This window comes from Salmo salar, chromosome ssa10 (assembly GCF_905237065.1).
Source record: "Salmo salar chromosome ssa10, Ssal_v3.1, whole genome shotgun sequence".
In the NCBI taxonomy this organism is placed as follows: domain Eukaryota; kingdom Metazoa; phylum Chordata; class Actinopteri; order Salmoniformes; family Salmonidae; genus Salmo; species Salmo salar.
This window is the reverse complement of record NC_059451.1, coordinates 59,795,644-59,808,645: the sequence shown is the minus strand read 5'-3', so window position 1 is coordinate 59,808,645 and position 13,002 is coordinate 59,795,644. Positions and strand designations below refer to the sequence as shown.

The 13,002-nt window shown below is 52.8% G+C and overlaps 3 non-coding genes and 3 pseudogenes across 3 annotated transcripts; all 6 read left to right on the top strand.

Annotated features, from left to right (window-relative positions):
- Positions 1-52: 52 nt before the first annotated feature.
- Positions 53-230, top strand: LOC123724696 (uncharacterized; annotated as a pseudogene).
- A 447-nt stretch (positions 231-677) lies between these two features.
- Positions 678-792, top strand: LOC123724932 (U5 spliceosomal RNA). Its single transcript, XR_006757409.1, has one exon. It is a non-coding gene; the product is annotated as a U5 spliceosomal RNA (small nuclear RNA).
- Positions 793-3,385: 2,593 nt separating this feature from the next.
- On the top strand, positions 3,386-3,562 carry LOC123724706 (uncharacterized; annotated as a pseudogene).
- A 433-nt stretch (positions 3,563-3,995) lies between these two features.
- LOC123724934 (U5 spliceosomal RNA) lies at positions 3,996-4,110 on the top strand. Its single transcript, XR_006757411.1, has one exon. It is a non-coding gene; the product is annotated as a U5 spliceosomal RNA (small nuclear RNA).
- Positions 4,111-9,800: 5,690 nt separating this feature from the next.
- Positions 9,801-9,979, top strand: LOC123724699 (uncharacterized; annotated as a pseudogene).
- Positions 9,980-10,429: 450 nt separating this feature from the next.
- LOC123724782 (U5 spliceosomal RNA) lies at positions 10,430-10,546 on the top strand. Its single transcript, XR_006757259.1, has one exon. It is a non-coding gene; the product is annotated as a U5 spliceosomal RNA (small nuclear RNA).
- The last annotated feature ends 2,456 nt before the right edge of the window (positions 10,547-13,002 follow it).

Sequence of the window (13,002 nt, the reverse complement as noted above, 5' to 3'; positions counted from 1 at the left end):
GTTTGAATTGATTGATTTGTATAAGATTTTTGTTGGGTTTTGAACGTAATAAATATATTTTATAAAAATAAAAAAAATCTGTTCTTATCAGTTTAATATCTGATACGTCCCCCATCGGGGGACTACATATTAAATGGATTTTTCGAACAGGGAGTCGGAAATGGGGCTTGCTCCGTCCGCTCCACGCATCGACCCGGTATTGCAGTACCTCCGGGAACGGTGCAACACTTTTCTCCCATTGTCAAGGAAAAAGAAATACACAAAGCTATGTAAAACAGCTAGCAGAAGAAGAGAAGGAATGAAAAAAGAAGAATCATCCAAACTGAAACAAGGGCGAAGCCCCCTTCATGGGGGTCCCCGTTTTCCCGCCATTTTACTTAAAAAATAAAAAATAAACAAACAAAAAAAAAAATTGGCCAGGATTGTGTGTGTGTGTGTGTGTGTGTGTGTGTGTGTGTGTGTGTCTCTGTCTGTTTTTGACCCCCCCAAAAAAATACAATCACTTCACCAGGATTGTCTGTCTGTCTGTCTGTCTGTCTGTCTGTCTGTCTGTCTGTGACTTTTTACCCACAGCCCTCGAAAACTTGGAAGAGTGGGTTCGGGGACCACCTGCGGGGACCCGGCCTAGAGTGCACAGTGTGTGTCTCGGGCCCCGACCTCTGACTTCCATACGACTCTGGTTTGTTTCTCTTCATTACGCACAAGCCTTTCGCCTTTTACTAAAGACTTCCGTGGAGAGGAACACTTACGAGTTCAACGTATTTTTGGAAGGGCTTTGCTTTCTGGCAGAGCCCGGTATCTTGTTTCAAGAGAAATTGACAGAGATGACGCCGAGGCTTTTTGTTCAGGCGTTTGACTTGAAGCCGGCTGACCGACCGACCGACCGACCGACCGACCGGCGTATTTTTCCACTCAAAGTAGTCGCTCGGGCAATTGAGTTCAAGCCCGACGATGACTGGCTTATTTGCCGGGCATTGAACAAATAGTCGCACTAGGCTTAAAGAGCTAGTGACTTAAAGACGCATTAGCGACTTGAAAAAAAAAACACCTGCCTGTCACCAGGGAAGCGTTGGGTGGGGAGGAGCCAACTTTTTCCAAACCGATGAGGTCTGCCGAGACCCCGGGGGCCCGGCGGGTGCAGGGGTCAATTTGTGGGTTATCGCTTCTCGGCCTTTTGGCTCAGATCAAGCTTGGTACCGAGGTGCCCCAGAGCCCGCTGAGCCAAAAGGTCGAAGGAAGGCAGGAGGGAGGAAAGTTTGTTGTTTTTGGTTTTTTGAGACACGGTTGGTGTATTTTGCCGCTCTTTTCAGTTTTTACTTTTTGGAGGAAAAGCAGGAGCGGAGGAGAGTGCGCCAAGCTCCTTGCGGAGATGGCGCAAAATACTACAGGGAGGCCAGTCCCTAGGATGGGGCTGGCGAATACGGTGCGCTTTTCCTGGAGGGATAAGGCGATGGATCCACTGGACAGAGACGCTTTTGGGAGGACTATCCTGATCGGTATCCTTGGGCTGAAGGTGGAGGAAGTGTTCTGCCTACAAGAAAACCCATTGGAGGGTGCATATGATGTGGCATTGCATACGGAGAAAAAGCACGACGAGATTCTCAGAAAGGTGAGAGAAGTGGAAAAGGAGAAGCCGATGTCCCATTACGTGGTGACTAGCTTGGCGAGGAGCAATTTCCGAGTGGTTAACGTGAACATTTACAACCCTTACGTTAAGGACGAGGAGGTGAGGGCCTTTCTGGGGAGATACATGGATGGTGTCTCCTCAGGAAGGCACCTCAAAGATTCCCTGGGCTTTTGGACCGGGAGGAGGGGTTTCCAGGCCCTCCTAAGAGAGGACCCAAATGGATTGGGTGGATACCTCCAACCTCCGGCGATGTTCTCCTTGGGGGCTGACCGGGGGACGTTGCATTATGCCCGTCAGCCTCCGTTCTGCAGGCGTTGTATGGCCTATGGTCATATCCTCGCCTCGTGCAGCACAAAAAAGTGTAGGTATTGTGGATCTACGGAGCACGAGGCGAGGGACTGTGACGCGCCCGAAGGCATGTCACGGGTGTGGCATGCTGACGCACCTGTGGCGTGAATGCCCGGCGCGTCAGAGGTCATACGCGTCTGCAGCAGGGGGGGGAGCAAGAGCCGGGGATGGGGGAAGAAGAGGAGGGGACAAAGAGCCAGGAACAGGAACGGAGGAAAGGGACGCACGGCGGGAGAAGGAAAGAACGACAGCAGGAGCAGAAGAAGAAAAGGAAGAAGTGGACACGGTGGAATCGGAGGGGCGGGAGGCTGAAGGAGAGGAGGAGCAGGAGGCTGAAGGAGAGAAGGAGCAGGAGGAGGAAGGAGATAAGAGAGTGGAGGGGTCGGAGAAGACAGCGGTGGAGAAGGAGACGGAGAAGGAAACAGAGAGGGAGGAGATAGAGAAGACGGCGGTGGAGAAGAAAGAGACAGAAAGGAAGGAGACAGGGAAGAAGGTGGTGGAGAAGAAAGAGACAGAAAGGAAGGAGACAGGGAAGAAGGTGGTGGAGAAGAAAGAGACAGAAAGGAAGGAGACAGGGAAGAAGGTGGTGGAGAAGAAAGAGACAGAAAGGAAGGAGACAGGGAAGAAGGTGGTGGAGAAGAAAGAAACAGAAAGGGAGGAGAAAGAGAAGGCAGTGGTGGCGGGACCAGTAGGAGAAGGAGTGAAGGAGTGGGGGGACAGTAAAGAGGTGAGATCACGGGTGGAGGAGCTGAGGGAGATGGTGGGGGGCTGCCGGACAATATGAACAAAGCGAGGGGGGGGCTGACGGACGCAGAAAGGGATGTTCCCTGGCTGCGTCCTCCACCTATAAAGAGGCCAAAGAAGGGGGAGCGACCGGACAGCAGGAGGAAGAAGGGTGGTAAAAGGGGGGTGGGGGAAGGGCAGGAAGGAGAGGTTGCAGGGCCCTCGTGGGCTCCCTCTTCTTCATGTTCTTTTACACCCCTGGCAGAGCTGGACCTACCAGGCATGGCCAAGGAATGGGGAATGGAGGAAGGAGAAAGTTTCCTGTTTGGGGACATGGGGTGCTCGAGCCGGAGCCCGGAGGAGGGGGTGGTGGATTTGAGTGGGGGGCACAAGACACAGAGTGTGGGTGTGCCGGGTATTGGTGGTGTTTCCAGGGGAGAGGGGATGGCGGCCGACGGGGGAGCGTCAGGAGTGGAGAGGGCGTCCCCGTCGGTCGGGATGGGGTGAGTTTTTCTTTGATTTTTTGGTGTGGGTTTTGGTTTGTAGATGGGAAGGGGAGGGAAAATGCTCCCATGACTTTTGGTTTTTGGGTTTGGTTATTATTGAATAGTTTTGAAATGTTTAATGGAATTTGTGTTTGAATTGATTGATTTGTATAAGATTTTTGTTGGGTTTTGAACGTAATAAATATATTTTATAAAAAAAAAAAAATCTGTTCTTATCAGTTTAATATCTGATACGTCCCCCATCGGGGGACTACATATTAAATGGATTTTTCGAACAGGGAGTCGGAAATGGGGCTTGCTCCGTCCGCTCCACGCATCGACCCGGTATTGCAGTACCTCCGGGAACGGTGCAACACTTTTCTCCCATTGTCAAGGAAAAAGAAATACACAAAGCTATGTAAAACAGCTAGCAGAAGAAGAGAAGGAATGAAAAAAGAAGAATCATCCAAACTGAAACAAGGGCGAAGCCCCCTTCATGGGGGTCCCCCGTTTTCCCGCCATTTTACTTTAAAAATTTTTTTAAAAAAAAAAAAAAAAAAAATTGGCCAGGATTGTGTGTGTGTGTGTGTGTGTGTGTGTGTGTGTGTGGTCTCTGTCTGTTTTTGACCCCCCCAAAAAAATACAATCACTTCACCAGGATTGTCTGTCTGTCTGTCTGTCTGTCTGTCTGTGACTTTTTACCCACAGCCCTCGAAAACTTGGAAGAGTGGGTTCGGGGACCACCCGCGGGGACCCGGCCTAGAGTGCACAGTGTGTGTCTCGGGCCCCGACCTCTGACTTCCATACGACTCTGGTTTGTTTCTCTTCATTACGCACAAGCCTTTCGCCTTTTACTAAAGACTTCCGTGGAGAGGAACACTTACGAGTTCAACGTATTTTTGGAAGGGCTTTGCTTCTGGCAGAGCCCGGTATCTTGTTTCAAGAGAAATTGACAGAGATGACGCCGAGGCTTTTTGCTCAGGCGTTTGACTTGAAGCCGGCTGACCGACCGACCGACCGGCGTATTTTTCCACTCAAAGTAGTCGCTCGGGCAATTGAGTTCAAGCCCGACGATGACTGGCTTATTTGCCGGGCATTGAACAAATAGTCGCACTAGGCTTAAAGAGCTAGTGACTTAAAGACGCATTAGCGACTTGAAAAAAAAAAACACCTGCCTGTCACCAGGGAAGCATTGGGTGGGGAGGAGCCAACTTTTTCCAAACCGATGAGGTCTGCCGAGACCCCCGGGGGCCCGGCGGGTGCAGGGGTCAATTTGTGGGTTATCGCTTCTCGGCCTTTTGGCTCAGATCAAGCTTGGTACCGAGGTGCCCCAGAGCTCGCTGAGTCAGAAGGTCGAAGACGGAGAGCGGTAACATTTTTGAGTGGGAAAATCCTTTTCCATCTCAGTCCCGGAATTTTTTTTGGCTTCTTTAAAAAAGAGAGTTATTTTGTTTTTGATTGAGAAGAGTGTCATTGTCCAGGGCGGAAATGGCACGCAACTCTCCCAGCAAGGGGATGCCAGGAACCGGTTTGGCGAACACAGTGCGATTCGCTTGGAGGAACAAAGAGATGGAGCAGTTTGAAAGAGAGACTTTTGGGAGAACCATTCTTATGGGGATCCTGAAGTTGGAGGTGAAGGACGTGCTATGCCTCCAAGCGAATCCAATGGAGGGAGCGTACGATGTGACGCTGCACAAGGAGGAGAAGCACGAAGAAGTGTTGAAGAAGGCGAGAGAGCTTGGGAAAGAGAAACCCCTGTGCCATTACGAGGTGACCAGCCTGGCTAAGAACAATTTCAGGGTGGTCACCATAAATATGTACAATCCGCATGTGAAGGATGAGGAGGTGAGGGCCTTTCTGGGGAGGTACGCTGACAACGTCTCCTCAGCGAGGCACCTCAGGGACTCCCTGGGATTCTGGAACGGAAGGAGAGGGTTCCAGGTCCTTCTCAGGGAGGACCCGAAGGGATTGGGTGGCTACCTCCATCCCCCGGCAATGTTCTCCCTGGGGGCTGACAGGGGGACATTGTTTTATGCCCGTCAGCCTCCGTTCTGCAGGCGTTGTTTGGCCTACGGTCATGTCCTGGCCTCGTGCAACACCAGAAAGTGCAGGTTCTGTGGGTCGGGAGAGCACGAGGCCAAGGACTGTGACGAGCCCAAGGCTTGCCACGGGTGTGGCGCGTCAACACACCTGTGGCGTGATTGCCCGGCTCGTCAAAGGTCATACGCGTCTGCAGCTGGAGGGGGGAGCGGGGGATGGGGGAAGAAGAGAAAGGAAGGATGCGGAAGACAGTAATGGCACAGGGGAGAAGACTGGACGGGAAGAGGGCGAGAGGAAGGAGGCGGAAGGAGGTGAAGGAGCAGAGAAGAAGCCTGGAACAGTGGAGAGAGCGGAGGCGGAGGTGGAGGAGGGAACAGTGACGGAAATGGAGGGAGAAGCGAGGACAGGACCAGAAGAAGGAGCGGGGAAGAGAGGAGGGAAGGAGTGGGGGGACAGCATGTCGAGCGCCCTCGTTGAAGAGTTAAGGGGAATGGTGGAGGAGCTGGCGGAGAGGGGGAGTGGTGATTCTCCGCTGCCTCCAACGCCTAAGAAGAAAGGGAAAAGGAGGGGGGGCTCGGCATGCTGTGAGAGGGAGGGGGGTGTGGAGGGGGAGGCCAAGCGTGGGATGGGGGAGGGAAGAACGGCCCTGTCCTCGCTGTTTTCCTCAGCCCCTCAACAGCTGGTGGAGGGTGACTCCCAGGGCGTGGCGCTGGGCTGGGTGTCTGAGGGGGGATCTCAACTCCTGCTTGGGGAGATGGGGTCCCCTGCTCTCGACCTCAGTCCAGCAGCCTACAGGGAGAGAGGAACGAAGGGTGTTGGTGGGGAACCCAGGATGCAGGACACTCCAAGGCCTAACACCATACCTGCATCCTGGGTTGGAGAGATGGAGGAGGACGGGGGGACGTCAGGAGAGGAGAAGACGTCCCCGCCGGATGAGTCGAAGCAGGGGAGCATCGGGTGAGTCTCCTGTTTTTTTGTTATTTTGGGGTTTCATTTCATTGATGTAAGGTTTTTATTTTAATTTTAAATGACATTTTCTGTTAATATTTTTAGTTTAAATGTAAGGGGTTTAAGGGATTTTGTTAAGAGGAGGGCGGTTTTCAGTTTTTTGGAAGGGGTGGGTTTTGATGTTTGTTTTTTACAGGAGGTTCACCTGAGGGATGGAGGGGATGTCATCAGGTTTAGTAGGGAGTGGGATAAGGGGGAGTCAGTTTGGGGTATAGGTGCATTCTACAGGGGTGGGGATTTTGTTTGGGAATAGGGAGGTGAAGGTGGAGGGATCTTTTGGTGTAATGCAGGGGAGGGTGTTGGGGGTGGATGTCACTTTTAGGGATAGTAGGTATAGGTTAGTGGTGGTGTATGGGCCACAGGTGGCGGCAGACAGGAGGGAGATGGTGGACTGTCTGACGCCCCTGTGTGTTACAAATAGGCACTTAGTGATAGGGGGGGATTTTAATATAGATTTAGGGGTAGGGGGAGATAGTAGTGCAGGCGCCATCACCGGGCTAATGGCTTGCCATGGTCTGGTTGATGGAGGCCTGCACTCTACTCCGACAATGGCTGGTCCCACATGGCGCAACTCCCGGGGGGTTGCGCGGAGGCTCGACTACATTTTCCTATCTAGGTCTTTGGGTCAGTTGTCTGGGCGGCTGTTGCCTGTGTCCTTCTCAGATCACGACGGGGTGCTCCTGCAGGTGGGGTCGCCAGTCTGCCTCTTCGGTAGGGGGTACTGGAAATTAGATCGGGATGTGCTGGAGGAGCAAGCTTTCGTTGACACCTTTTTGGTTTCTTTCGGGGCTTGAAGGCCTCCGGTCCATGTGCGAGGGGGTGTTAGAGTGGTGGGATTTAGTTAAGGTAAGGATTAGGGCTTTTATAATAGGATATTGTAAGAGGAAAAAAGGGAGGAAAGGAGGGAGGTGGATCGTATCCAAAGGTTGCTCGAACTCGAGTACGAGGCAGGCAACCTCGGCGGGTCGATTGACTGGGAGAGATCCACTGACCTGAAGGCGCAGCTCAGGGAGCTGCAGGAGCGGAAGGCTCGAGCTTTCCTGGAGCGTGCGCATAATGGCTTTCTAGAACATAATGAGACTTGTTCCGCTATGTTCTTTAAGTCGGTTAGGGGCAGACAGAGTAGGAAGATAATGCATGGGGTGAGGAAAGAAGATGGTAGCATAGTTAGAAAACCGGAGGAAATGGTCAGGGTAACAACTGATCATTTCCGAGGTTTATTTAAAGAGAGGGTAATAGATGTAGAGCAGGGAAATGTGTTTTTAGAACACTTGTCCCGGCGATTGCCGGAGGACATTAGAAATGTGATGGAGGCTCAGATCTCCCTCGAGGAGGTTGAGAGTGCTCTCAGGAGGATGGGAAAAGGGAAGGTGCCTGGGATGGATGGGCTGCCGGCCGAGTTTTACCTCAAGTTTTGGGGTATACTTGGACCAGTGGTCCTCGAAGTCTTGAAGGCCATCCTTGAGACGGGGGTCCCGGGGGGATCAATGGCGGTCGGTGTGCTGTCACTTCTTTATAAGAAGGGGGGAAGCAACTGACCTTGGCAACTGGCGGCCGTTGACCATGCTGTGCGTAGATTACAAGCTACTTGCAAAGGTTTTAGCAGACCGGTTACGCACAGCCCTTCCCTACGTCGTCCATGAGGATCAGACGTGCGGGGTAGAGGGTCGCTCGATCAGATGGAACCTACAGTTGATCAGGGACTCCATCGCTTGGGTAGAAGATAGGGGGCTGCCTTTAATGGTAGCAGCGCTAGATCAGGCGAAAGCCTTTGATCGCGTGAATAGATCCTTTCTATTCAGGGTGTTAGGTAGATTAGGATTTGGGGAGAAGTTTATAGGATGGATCCGTACATTATATGTCGGGGCAGGGTGCCGAGTTAGCGTAAACAGTCACTTAGGTGACTTTTTGACCTCTCGTCTGGGGTCAGGCAAGGATGCCCGCTCTCGGCTCTCCTCTTCGTTCTGTACATGGAGCCTCTGGGGGCTGCCATTAGGGCAGACACAGGGGTGGAGGGCTTGCTGATCCCTGGAAGTGGCGGTCTCCGTGTCAAGTTGACACAGTATGCCGACGACACATCCTTGCTGCTTTGCAAGGACTCGTGCCTGACAAGGTCCCTTGCCATTATTGGGGATTTCACCCGAGCGTCGGGGGCGGTTCTTAACCACGCGAAGTCTTCCGTTAAGTTTTTCGGAAGATGGAGTGGTAGGACGGATGTGCCCGGAGTGTTATCTCTCTGTAATGGGGCCCTGAGGATACTCGGGGTCCATTTTGAGACCTCCGGCTCAGCGACGCTGAACTGGAACATGGGCATCGCAGTGGTACAGAGGAAGCTAGCGATGTGGAGGGCTAGGTCGTTGTCCTTTTTAGGCAAGGTCCTGGTTCTCAAGGTGGATGTATTGCCATCTCTATTGTACTTGGCGTACATCTACCCATTGCCGGCTTGCCTGAGGAGGCATCTAGTGAGGCTGGTGTTTCAGTTCATGTGGGGTGGCAGGTACGAGTGGGTCGCCAGGGCACGCATGATCTGTCCCATCGGGGAGGGAGGTAGGGGGGTACCACATCTCCCCCTCAAGCTGGACGCAATTTTTGTTTCTTTTCTGTTGACGGAGCTTGCTCAGCCAGTACTACACCCGTCCGGTTACCTCCTGCGGGTGTTCTTCTCGTATCAGGCGAGAAGCGTAATGGTGTGGTCTAACACGGGTCCTCGGGCGGAACAGCTGCCGTGGCACTTTGGCCATGCGGCCAAGTGGCTGCGTGCACACCCCGAGGTTGAAGTCGCCCGAGTAGGTTTAGACCACAGGCACCTGTACGAGGAGGTCAGGCGGGCAGTAAGTCCAGCACCTGTGGTGGGCATCCCGGCGGTGGTCTGGGAGGGAGTGCAGGCGCGGGGTCTAGACAACAGGCTCAAGGACCTGAATTGGTTGAGCCTCCACAAGTGTTTGCCGGTACGCTCCACCATGTACCGGCATAGCTTGGCGCGATCCCCCACCTGTCCAAGACTTTCTTGTGGCAGGGAGGAGACTGTGCGCCATGTCTTTTGGGACTGTGCCATTGCCGGAGTAGTATGGGCAAAGGCACGGGTGTTGTTAGGAAGGGTTAGAGGGGATTTTGTTTTGACTTGGGCTAGGTTAGAGAGAGGTGTAGGGAGAGCGAGGGGGACGGATAGGGATAGGTTTCTGCTCTGGCTTCTCATGAGCCTCTTTAAGCGAGGGCTGTGGGAAGCCAGGCAGAACATGGTCAAGACAGGGAGAGATTGGGGGGTGGAAGGAATAGTGAGGAGGGTGGAAGGACATTTGAGGGGGAGGATGAAGAGGGAGGAGACGAAGTGGGGGCAGCATGCTGCCCGGGAGAGATGGAAGGGGGGATTAGGGCTGGGGTTATTTTAGATTAGGGACGGGAAGATAGGGAAAGTTAGTGTTTAGGATGACGGGGAGGGATGATGCTCCCCTGAGTTTTTTGTTTTGGGTTTTCGTTTGGTTTGTGAATTAAAAATGCCATTATTATTTGCGTTTGAATGGAGTGTATGATTTTGTGTTGTATTGTATGAATGGCATTGAATGTAATAAATTATTTTTTCTAAAAAAAAAAAAAATCTGTTCTTATCAGTTTAATATCTGATACGTCCCCCATCGGGGGACTACATATTAAATGGATTTTTCGAACAGGGAGTCGGAAATGGGGCTTGCTCCGTCCGCTCCACGCATCGACCCGGTATTGCAGTACCTCCGGGAACGGTGCAACACTTTTCTCCCATTGTCAAGGAAAAAGAAATACACAAAGCTATGTAAAACAGCTAGCAGAAGAAGAGAAGGAATGAAAAAAGAAGAATCATCCAAACTGAAACAAGGGCGAAGCCCCCTTCATGGGGTCCCCCGTTTTCCCGCCATTTTACTTAAAAAAATTAAAATAAAAAAATTGGCCAGGATTGTGTGTGTGTGTGTGTGTGTGTGTGTGTGTGTGTGTGTGTGTGGTCTCTGTCTGTTTTTGACCCCCCCAAAAAAATACAATCACTTCACCAGGATTGTCTGTCTGTCTGTCTGTCTGTCTGTCTGTCTGTCTGTCTGTCTGTCTGTCTGTCTGTGACTTTTTACCCACAGCCCTCGAAAACTTGGAAGAGTGGGTTCGGGGACCACCCGCGGGGACCCGGCCTAGAGTGCACAGTGTGTGTCTCGGGCCCCGACCTCTGACTTCCATAGGACTCTGGTTTCTCTTCATTACGCACAAGCCTTTCGCCTTTTACTAAAGACTTCCGTGGAGAGGAACACTTACGAGTTCAACGTATTTTTGGAAGGGCTTTGCTTCTGGCAGAGCCCGGTATCTTGTTTCAAGAGAAATTGACAGAGATGACGCCGAGGCTTTTTGCTCAGGCGTTTGACTTGAAGCCGGCTGACTGACCGGCGTATTTTTCCACTCAAAGTAGTCGCTCGGGCAATTGAGTTCAAACCCGACGATGACTGGCTTATTTGCCGGGCATTGAACAAATAGTCGCACTAGGCTTAAAGAGCTAGTGACTTAAAGACGCATTAGCGACTTGAAAAAAAAACCACCTGCCTGTCACCAGGGAAGCGTTGGGTGGGGAGGAGCCAACTTTTGCCAAACCGATGAGGTCTGCCGAGACCCCCGGGGGCCCGGCGGGTGCAGGGGTCAATTTGTGGGTTATCGCTTCTCGGCCTTTTGGCTCAGATCAAGCTCGGTACTGCGGTGCCTCAAAGCTCGCTGAGTTAAAAGCCGATGGCCGGAGGGCGGTGAGAGAGTTTTAGATTTTTGGCGGGAAAAATCAAAACAAATTTAAAATACAGCCATACCGAAATGGCGGGTAGCGGGAACACAGAGTCGGTTCCGAGGGCCGGACTAAAGAACACAGTAAGATTTGCATGGAAGCAAGAAGGAGAAGTAAGGATGCCGAGGGACACCTTTGCGAGGACCGTGTTGATGGGGGCGCTATCTCTGAAAGTCCCAGATGTGATGTGCCTGCAGTGGAACTCAATGGAGTAGGCATACGATGTAACTTTCTACACGGAAAGTAATAGTGATGAAGTAATGGAGAAGGTGAAGGAGGCAAAGGGGGAGAGACCTCTGTCCTTTTTCAACATCGTGTGCCTGGCAAGAAGGAATTTTAGAACAATAAATATACATATGTATAATCCACACGTGACGGATATGGCAGTGGCAGCCTTTTTGGGTCGCTACTGCGAGGTAACATCGGGAGCCAGATATGTAAAGGACTCGCTGGGCTTCTGGAACGGCCACCGCCAATCCCAGGTGCTCCTAAGGGAAGATCCGGGGGGGTTTGAGGGCTTTTTGCATCCCCCTGCTGTGTTTTCTTTAGGGTCGGACAGAGGCATGCTGTTCTATGCTCGTCAGCCACCTTTCTGCAGGAAATGCAGGGAGTACGGGCATGGAACAGCTTCATGTGGGCCGGTAAAATGCAGGTTTTGCATGTCGGAGGAACATGAGGCCAAAAATTGTACGGCACCAAAAGAATGTCATGGGTGTGGCAGTAAGCAGCACCTGTTTCGAGAGTGCCCGGCAAGGCAACAAACATACGCGGCAGCGGCTGCTGGGGGAAGGATGGCCGGAGGAAAGGGCGTGGAGGAGAAGAGGAGGCTAGGAGAAGGGGACCTAGGTCACAGGCCGGAAGAGGCAGCAAGGAGGATGGTGAGTGGGGAACCGGAGAAGCAAGCCCGGTCCTTGCCAGCTCCAAACGTCGGGGGTAAGGTCATTTTGGAGAGGTCATCGGTGGAGGTGGTCCCGGAGACCCAGATGTCAACGGGTACTCAATCCATCAGTAGGCCGCCGGGAGAGGTTGGTGGAGCAACGGGAGAGTTGGGCTCATCCCTCGACGAAGTCTTCATAGATGAAGAGGCTTTCGGGGCCCTCGTGGGGGAGATGAGGGAGATGGTGGAGGAGCTCCAGGTCTCACAAACGAGGACGGCGGAATGGGGGTCCATCTCGCCATTGCCAGCCACTCCAAGAACGAAGAGGGACGCCTCCACAGCACAGCAGGCCCAGCAGGAGTCAGGGCTGTTATTAGAATCGGGTGAGGCCCGGAGGAAGAAAAAGAAAAAGAGGCTTTCCCTCGAGACGGGAGAGGGCCAGAGTGGGCTGGAAGGGGTGGGGAGGGTATTTGGGGACAGTGCCACAGAGGTGACTCCCCTGTCACCGCGGGTCTCATCTCTCACACCCACCCAGATGGAAATAGATCTGGTGACCCCTGCGCTGTGTATGCCCGATGGTGATGGGGTGTCTCAGGCTTTTTCAGGGACGCCGGGACCCCCCATCCACAACCCCAACCCCTTACCTGCATCTTGGGCTTCTCAGAGGGGGGACGCAGTGGATGGGGAGGCCTCAGAGGTAGCGGGTCAAGGGTTTTTGTCCGTGGATGTACGAGGGGTTGGGGAGATGGTCAGTACTGCCGAGGTGTCTTCCCTGTCCTCGCGGGGTCCATCTCTCCCAATCATCCAGATGGGCGCGGACCTGTCGTCCCCGGGGCTGTTTTTGCCAGATGGGGATGGGGTGTCTCAGGTTAATTCTGGGACGCCGGGACCCCCCATCCCCAACCCCTTCCCTGCGTCATGGGGTTCTCAGGAGGAGGACGGTATGGGGGGTGGGAAGGTTGGGGGGGCCTCGGGGGCTGCTGGTCCAGCGTCCATGATCGATGAGGACCTTTACCCACCAGACAGAGTGAGTACTTGAACCCTGCACCTGGTTGATTTTTCTTTTTAAATGTGCAACCATGGCAAACATTCAAATAATGACTATGAATGT